Source organism: Anabas testudineus, chromosome 18 (assembly GCF_900324465.2).
Source record: "Anabas testudineus chromosome 18, fAnaTes1.2, whole genome shotgun sequence".
Classification (NCBI taxonomy): Eukaryota; Metazoa; Chordata; class Actinopteri; order Anabantiformes; family Anabantidae; genus Anabas; species Anabas testudineus.
This window is the reverse complement of record NC_046627.1, coordinates 5524675-5532945: the sequence shown is the minus strand read 5'-3', so window position 1 is coordinate 5532945 and position 8271 is coordinate 5524675. Positions and strand designations below refer to the sequence as shown.

Below are 8271 nucleotides of genomic sequence, written 5' to 3'. Positions count from 1 at the left end.
AAAGCTCGTCTTCCTGTTTCTGGTCCTCACAACTGTTGAAAAATGGATATTTGTGATAAAAATGAATAAAAGTATCTTCACCCCCTGTTGAATTATTTCCACTTCCACCACTGTGATTTACAATAAAACAAAAACACGATGTTAACAGATTTATTCAAGTCAGTTCAACAAGTGAACACAAACCACTAATGTCCTTTAACAGTTTGAGCTGTTTCATAGTTTTTGTGCAGTCAAACAAATGAAGCCTCAACAAGCTTTGACTTGACTGAACCAACCTGATGAAAAGCTTCATGTCGCCCTCACTAGTCTTTGGATCCATCCGTAGATATCACTGTGTGGTCATGACGACAGGATTCAAGTCTTCTCTTCTATTATCACTGATCCAGATGAGTCCAGAGTTTCCCTCCATGTTCAACACAGTTTTGCTCCTTATGGCCACGTAGTGGCGGGAGAAGAGAAACTTTTGGGGGCTTTTGATGGCTGTGGATCAATAGGTAGAGCAGTTGTCTGCTAATCACAGGATCAGTGGCTCAATTCCCAACTTTCCTTTGGCAAGATACTGAACCCCGAGTTGCCCCCGGTGAGTCAGATCAGCCTCTGCCGTCGGTGTGTGTGTGTGCAGTGTAAAACGCTTTGAGTAGCAGTCAGGTAGAAAAGTGTTATATAAGTGCAGAACATTTACTATTTACTTTGAAGCAGCTGATTCAGAAAATGGTTCACTGTTTAGAAACATGTGAGTCACTATTTTGGAGACATCTGCTGGAGAAATTTGTTTTAAATCAGATCAAATGTGACTGAATCTTAAGACTTTTCTTTTAAGATTTACAATTGTTCCATCTGATTTATTTCAATCACAACTTCCTTCAACAAAGTCACACGAGAACTGGGCTCAACAGAAATGTCTTCTATAGAAATAACATTCAGTCACATTTGATCTCATTGCACATCTAGCAGTGCTACCAAATCCTGACTGGAAATCCTCATACAAGTTATTACTGCGCAGGTGGTCATATAATTGCTTAGAACAACACAGAGTCATAAAGAAGTTGGACTATTTGGTTTGATCCGTTTGTTCTATGTCACACAGTAACAGTGAAACCTTTCTCTGACTGTTTGTTCTTTTTGGAAATCCTGGGTATTGTTTAGTCCATGTTTTCATGTGGACCGGACATGTGTCTTCACAGTTTATGAAGACGATGTATGAAGCCAGTAGAGGACAGCCGTGAGGTCGTGTTTCTTTGCTGCTGGAGGCTACAACAAGAAAGAACCTTCTGTCAGACTATCTAGCACTTACCTATCCTGGTATAACATACACATTTTGACCTGATGTTTAAAGACACAGTCTCTGACCCAGTCAGAACACAGTGTGGTGAAGTTAGAGCTCCCACTTCAGTCTCAAAGCTGAGGAGCTGCTGCTTAAAGAGGGATTCTAACATGGACTGGAGGGTTTTTAACTTGAACGTGATCTGATCTTGTATCAATGGAGGACTAGAATAAAAGAAAACTCCTAAATCCAGCTTCATGTGTCCACTTTAAAGGAATGGTTTAGGATTTGTGTTCAGAGGACACACAGCATCATTCTAATCCAACATGTAGAGAGTGCTCTTATATAGACAGAGATTCAGAAACTCAGGTATTTCAAATGATGACATCATTGATAAGATGTGTCTACATCACAGAACAACTATTTCTCTTTACACATGTGTTGTTTGTTCCTGAATTCCACTGTTTAAAACTGCGACACCTTTAAAGGAGACCATCAAACATAATAAGGAAAGTTTCCTGCTGTCCCAGTTCAACACCTTCAGTTCATCGTGGGACAGACGTGGATCAAAATAAGAACTGAACAGAAAACTACCGAGGACGTTGTTCATCATCAACTTTAATCAATTTCTGCTCTTTGAGTTCCAGGAGGGCTGTGGCTTCTTTTACTCCCTTGTTCATGTGTCTGCTCTGGGCTCTGATGAGGATGTGAGCTGCTCTCCATGATGTTCAGCAGCTTGTTCAGCATCCTCCTCTCCACAACCTGCTCCAAGGGCTCCCGTGAAGCCCCCAGCACAGAGCCAGCTTTCCTGGTCTGAGAAAAGATCTGTGTGTGTCTGAGAGGATTTGTATCCACAGGACGAGATCCACAAAAGTGTAAATGAACATTTGTACAAGTGACTTTGTGCAAAGAAAATACAAATGTGACTTTAACACATATTTAGATACAAGTACAAATTCTGTATTAATGCACTGTATCAACTCCACATATCTCACTGGTCTCTGTGTTCAAACTATTCTTCTGCTCTTTTTTCTTAGTTAACATTTTATGGCGTTTAGTGTTTTGGAGGAGGAAACTGTGGATATTGGACGCTGTTCTTTCATTGAAACTGTGAATAATAATGTCTGGGACTTCTCCAAGATTATCTTGGTGAACTGGTCTAATGACGGAGCTCCTCCAAAGTAAAGTGGACCACAGACTTCACAGGTCAGTTACAATCCCAATGTTTAGTGATAGAAGCCCACGTTGATAAATGGTGTTCGAAGAAGTGAGGGATGAAGGTGGACTCTTTTTCATCTTAGTAAGAAGGTAGCTGTCATCATCTCCATGGTTCCGTCTCAGAGACGTTCAGTCGGACAAACTGACCTGATGCAGAGTCACTTTAGTTTCCACAGAAAGAGGATTAGATCCAAGTCTGCTCTCTTTGTGTCACTCAAATAAGGTTTAGTGAGGATCAGTAAGTCGCTGATAGTGAAGATATATTAGATCTGTCACATAGGAAACAGACACAGGCCGTTTATTGTTGTCCACCAAGAAAGACGATCTTACGGTTTAATGTCCAGTTTTGTGGTTCCAGCTGTTAAAGGTTTTACTGGATGGTTCAAACTCAGCACTGGGTTCAGATCAGGGAAAGACTGTGGACTCTACCTCGGGCTCCAGTTTGTGTGGACTGTAGCTGATCCCACACTGATCCCGGGCCATCACATCATTAAACCACCAGTTAGTGGGAATACTGGGGAACTGAACTGATCATGAACTACAGGTTTGTGGGGGATAAATGCTGCTCCAGTACTGACAAAGATCTGATTCACAAACCTCAGATTCCTGAGAACTGACTTTGTAAAAAAAAATGTAGATTCAAGCATGAAAATCTAATCTGAAACCTGGAATTACTTCTCAACAAAAAGGTTTCTGTAGAGACAAGAGGCCGCTGGTCAAACCAAAAGATGTGCAGAAGAGAAAACTACTGATTTTTCACAGGTCAGAGACTGTGTCTTTAAACATCAGGTCAAAATGTGTATGTTATACAAGGATAGGTAAGTACTAGATAGTCTGACAGGAGGTTCTTTCTTGTTGTAGCCTCCAGCAGCAAAGAAACAGAAGAGAACCACATCAAGAACAGACCTGGAGACAAAACTGATTGAAAACAGTGAAAAGCAACAGGTGAGAAAATCCCATGATTATTTTCAGTCAACAGGAATTATTAACTAAAACTATGTGAAAGAACTTTGTCACTTTGTTTGTCTTAAGACACCTAGTACTGAAGAACTCCTCCAAAGGAAGCTAATCTCATGAGAATCAGTATTTTTCTGAAGGACATGTGAAGGCATCATTCAAAAATGCTGGACAACCTGTGAAACTTCATCAAACTGCTGATGGAATCGTTCCTTTTCAAACTCCACTTTAGTGACGCACCTGTGATCGTCACTATTATCATGTCGCAGCTCTAATGATCACGTTCACGTCCATTCTCAGAGTTTAATACCATTTATTCAGAAGCTAACAAACACTAGCTGTACACCTGGGGGCCCATGGTGCTGCCCAGTTACTACAAAACAAACCAAACAGTCAAGAATCACAACTGGAACAAACTAAATAACAAATAAAAGCAGTGAATAAATCTGCAGAGTCACTAACTGAACTACACAATGACTGATTAACATCTGCTGCAGCTCATCAATCCAGGTTAAAGCTGCTTCATAAACAGGAACTAGACAAGGTGAAAAACTGAATCAGTGAATAGAAACTGGTTAAACATGTGTTAATGAGGCTCTAGGAGGAGCCAGTGAAGAAGACAAGAAGACATAGATAAGAAGATGAAACATGAACCGTCCTGATTAAAGACAGAGTTCAAGTCTCAGTAGAAGAAGGAGAATCAGCTGCTGATGTGTTGGTCTGTTTGTCTCCTGTCTTCAGTTTCCTGTGGAGACACAAACATCAGTTAGTTCACATCTGACCTCTTTATTGATCCTGCTTCATCTGTAACATCACAGATTTACACATTTACACAGTAGGAAACATGGACCTCTGATGGTACCTGCTCTCACTGATGAATACAGAACATCTGGATCAGTTGACTCTGAAACACAAACACACACTAAGTAAAACGTCACAATGATGGAACTGAACCAAAACGTGTGGACACAACTATACAGCAGCACACAGAGCGTCCAGCCCACCTCTGCTGTCATCTGTCTGTTCGACGACATTAATGTAGATGTCACTTTCTGCAGGAGAAGAATCTTTACTTCCTGAAAAGACTAGTGGAGAAAAACAGACACAGACAAATTGAAAGATCCATGACTGAATGTTTCTCCCAGTCCATCCCTCATCAGATCAGACGACACCTTTACATCACAAATAATCAGCACAGTACGTTCCTCTAGTGATGGATCGAATAGGAAGACCATTAAACTTTGGTTTGATTCCTGCTAGAAAACTACTGATGACTCCAGATACAAGTCTTGTTTCCAGAGATCAGGTTGTCTTCAACTGAGATGATCCAGCAGACAAAGGTTGTGCTGATCCACTCTACCTCTGCAGAGACACGGGAACAGGTGGCATGTCGGCTGAACAAGACCAGAACAGGTCAAATCCACCAGTACAACAGTTCCAGAGAGCAGCAGGCAACAAAACCACAATCCAACAATGGTCCCTGGAAGAAGGAGCTGGATGGAGGAACAGACTCCAGACCGGTCTTGAACTCTACTGACAGTTCATCCTCCGACTTGTCCGTCGCTGCTCTGAACTCCCGGTCTCAGTGTCCACGTTAACTCCAATCAGCTGGGCCTTCCTCTCTGTTTCCTCCTCCAAGACTTTTCTGTATTTACCAAATTCACCAGTGAATCTTAAGCATCTCTGCTTAAGCTGCTCCCCCCGCGACCCGGCCCCGGATAAGCGGATGAGAATGGATGGATGGATGGAATCTTCATGATGTATTCTGTCCATTCAGTCATTCGTCTTCCTCAAGTCCTGGAAACAGATTCTCCCATGGTTTCTACTTCCTTCTTCTTTTGTTCCGACTTCAGTTTTACAAACATAAACACTGCTCCGTCAGTCCTTAAGTTTAATTCCAGACTTTAAGCGTCATGGGTTCCTCTGTGGTCACCAATTAGACCACTGTTGAACCAGAAACGTGTGTCAGTGTTTGAAGATTCAGTCATCGGAGTGGGACAAGATGAAGAAAATGTCTCCTGTTGGTGAACGTGTGAAGATCCAACTTCAACCTGAATCAAATGTTACGTCTCAAACAGACGTCTGGACGTGTGAGGACCAGACTAAACTACAACATCATACACAACAACGATATCGAACCAAAATGTGTCCACACAGGTTTATAAAGACACACAGAGACAGTTCCAGCCGACCTCTGCTGTCGTTGTCTGTCTCTCTGATGACGACCTCAGCGTAGGTCACGTCCACTGGACGAGAAGAATCTTTCCTTCCTGAAAGGAGAATAAGAGGAGACACGTCAACATGGACAAACTAAAACATCCATCACTTCTCTCTGTGGACTCAACGTGTATTTGTCCTTCAAAAGACGTCCCAGTCTGAGGTCTGAGGAAGTTTTTAGTTCCTGAGTCTCCAGCTCCATCGATTCTGGTTTGTGAATTTAAGTCTCTCTGTTGAGACTGAACAGGTCCAACCTACAGAACCAGTCACAGGTGATGGACCTGGTTCCTTTATCTAGATGTTGGTTTCTGTTTTACCGTCTGAGCTTCATTCTAACAAGTTCATGTTCTGCTGTGGTTTCATCATCATGTAGTCTCTGTTTCTAATGGGAGTCTCAGTAGCAGCTGTCTGGACGGTTTTCACTCTGGTCAAACACGCTGCAGGTGACGTTTTAATAAAATTCTACTTCCATCCGTCAGCTTTTATACCTGTTTGTTTCCTCGCGAGCAACAGAACCAGTAGAACCGGAGGACCCAGAACTGCCAGGACTGGGATGAGGACAGAGAGAAGAGGGGGAGTGGGGGAGTCTGGGAGAGGACAGGAGGAGTTAGAAGAGCAGAGGGTGGTGTTGAGTGGAGCAGAGGTTTTCGTAGCATCTGTAGAGAGAAGAGTAGAATCTGGTTCAGTGATCAGTTTATGATCAGGTTCATAGAAACAGGAAGTGATGTCAGTGTCTGACCTCTGATCCTCAGCCAGCTCTCAGGAGATTCTCTCAGTGTCTCAGTAGAACATGAGTAGAGACCTTAAAGAAATAAGCTGCGACTGTGGAACCTTTTCTAGTTCTACAACACACAATGACATCACTTCCTGTCACCACAAGAAGTGATGTAACAGCTGCTAGTTGGACATATTTATGGATGACACTGAGGACGGGATTTACTCCCTCCTGTAGAAGATAATAAAACACAACACAGACTGTCTTCTGACCTGTCCTGCATGTCTGACCCCTGTTTACACAGGAACAACAAACCTACATAGAGAACAACAAACCTACATAGAGAACAGCTGCTAATGTAGCTGCAGAGACACGTTAGACACATGGCAGCTAATGCAGCAGCATAGGTGGTAAGCAGAGTCTTACAGAGACAGAGTTACACCGACAGACCAGAGTTATATACAGATGTTGTGTTGCAGCAACAGCGAGTTCCTGAACACTGAAGACGGTTTGGACTGAGATTCAGAGAGACTGGAAGACAGATAGAGAGGCAGACAGAGAGAGAGACAGACAGACAGAGTAAATGTCTGTGTATTACTGTCAGTGATTTTTTTCTCCTCCATCAGCTCACCTGCAGAAACAGTCAGTCCAGACAGCAGCAGCACAGACACACCTGGAACAGGAGGACAGGTGAAAATGTTGGGAACAACTTTCCTTGTGAGTCAAATCAAACATTTCAAAGTCAAATCATTTTAGAAGTGAAGCCGTCGTGCAAAGATCCAAAGAGGACGAACATGTCAGCAGTTCAACTGTAGACATGTCAAAGTAAAGGAACACAAGTCTGAATCCAGGTCTTAAGGTCAGTTCAGACTCAGTGAAATGTTCCAGAGTCAATGGGAGTTTTCTCTGGACCGGATCAGTTCTAGTAGAAGTGTTGGACTCACCGAGCAGCAGAGACACACATGGAGTCTTCATGTTGTCTGGATGAACAGTTTTAGTGCTGATGACTTTCAGAGATAATGTCACTGAGGATGTGTGAACATGTGTATTTCTATAAATGTACATGTTCAGAGATGATTAGAAAAACAGAAGTGGTGTCAGTTTCCTGCTGTAAAAAACTTCCTGGTGTCAGTTTCCTCCTCTTCATTAAAACATTTCAAATCACTCTGCTGTGAATCACAAACTGTCTCATCTAGTTTTTCTTTAAACATTAAAAACCAACGTTTTCTCCTGTGACTGAAAACTTGTGGATGTTTGAATGTGTAAATGTTGTTGATGTTCCCAGCTGAACAGCTCAGAACCAGAACCAGTCTCCTACTTCACCATGAAGCCTGTTCTCACTGTCTGTGAGCTGCAGTGGAACCAAGAGAGAAAATAACAAGGGAAGGGAGAGGAGCAAGTTTTGCAGGTGAGTGGTCTTCAGGGACTGATGAGAATCTGGGTTGGTGAGGAAAGAGTCAAGTGGTCTGAAGGAACAGGGTCCACACCCTGAACCTGTAATTGGACCTGTGTAATACGAGGTACATGTTTATTACAGAGTCAGGATTTGTGGTTTATTCATTATCAGACTGTCAGGAATCATTGTTCCAGATAAAAACAGCAAATCTAAAATGAACTTAACATCAGACATCATTTCACAAAGAAGCTCAGACAGATCAGTGAACAGAAGTCGATCTCAAACACGTTCAGAGTGAATTCAGAAACGTTAACGTGTCTTCTCCGTGAGCGCCGACACTGACGTGGGCGGTGGAGCAGAGTCACCGACAGCAGACAGATAGATGAACTCATCCTGGAGGACGACCGAACAGCTGGGAGACAGCGAATCAAACGTTCCTGTTACCAACCACAGCACACAGCACTCAGTCTGATGATACCAGTCTACAACAGTGTTAGAATAACG

At 42.7% G+C, this 8271-nt stretch overlaps 1 long non-coding RNA gene across 1 annotated transcript; it reads right to left on the bottom strand.

Annotated features, from left to right (window-relative positions):
* Positions 1-3520: 3520 nt before the first annotated feature.
* Positions 3521-4520, bottom strand: LOC117153096. Its single transcript, XR_004463533.1, has 3 exons — positions 4444-4520; positions 4302-4343; positions 3521-4184 (listed from the first exon to the last, which is right to left on the bottom strand). It is a non-coding gene; the product is annotated as an uncharacterized LOC117153096 (long non-coding RNA).
* Positions 4521-8271: the final 3751 nt, after the last annotated feature.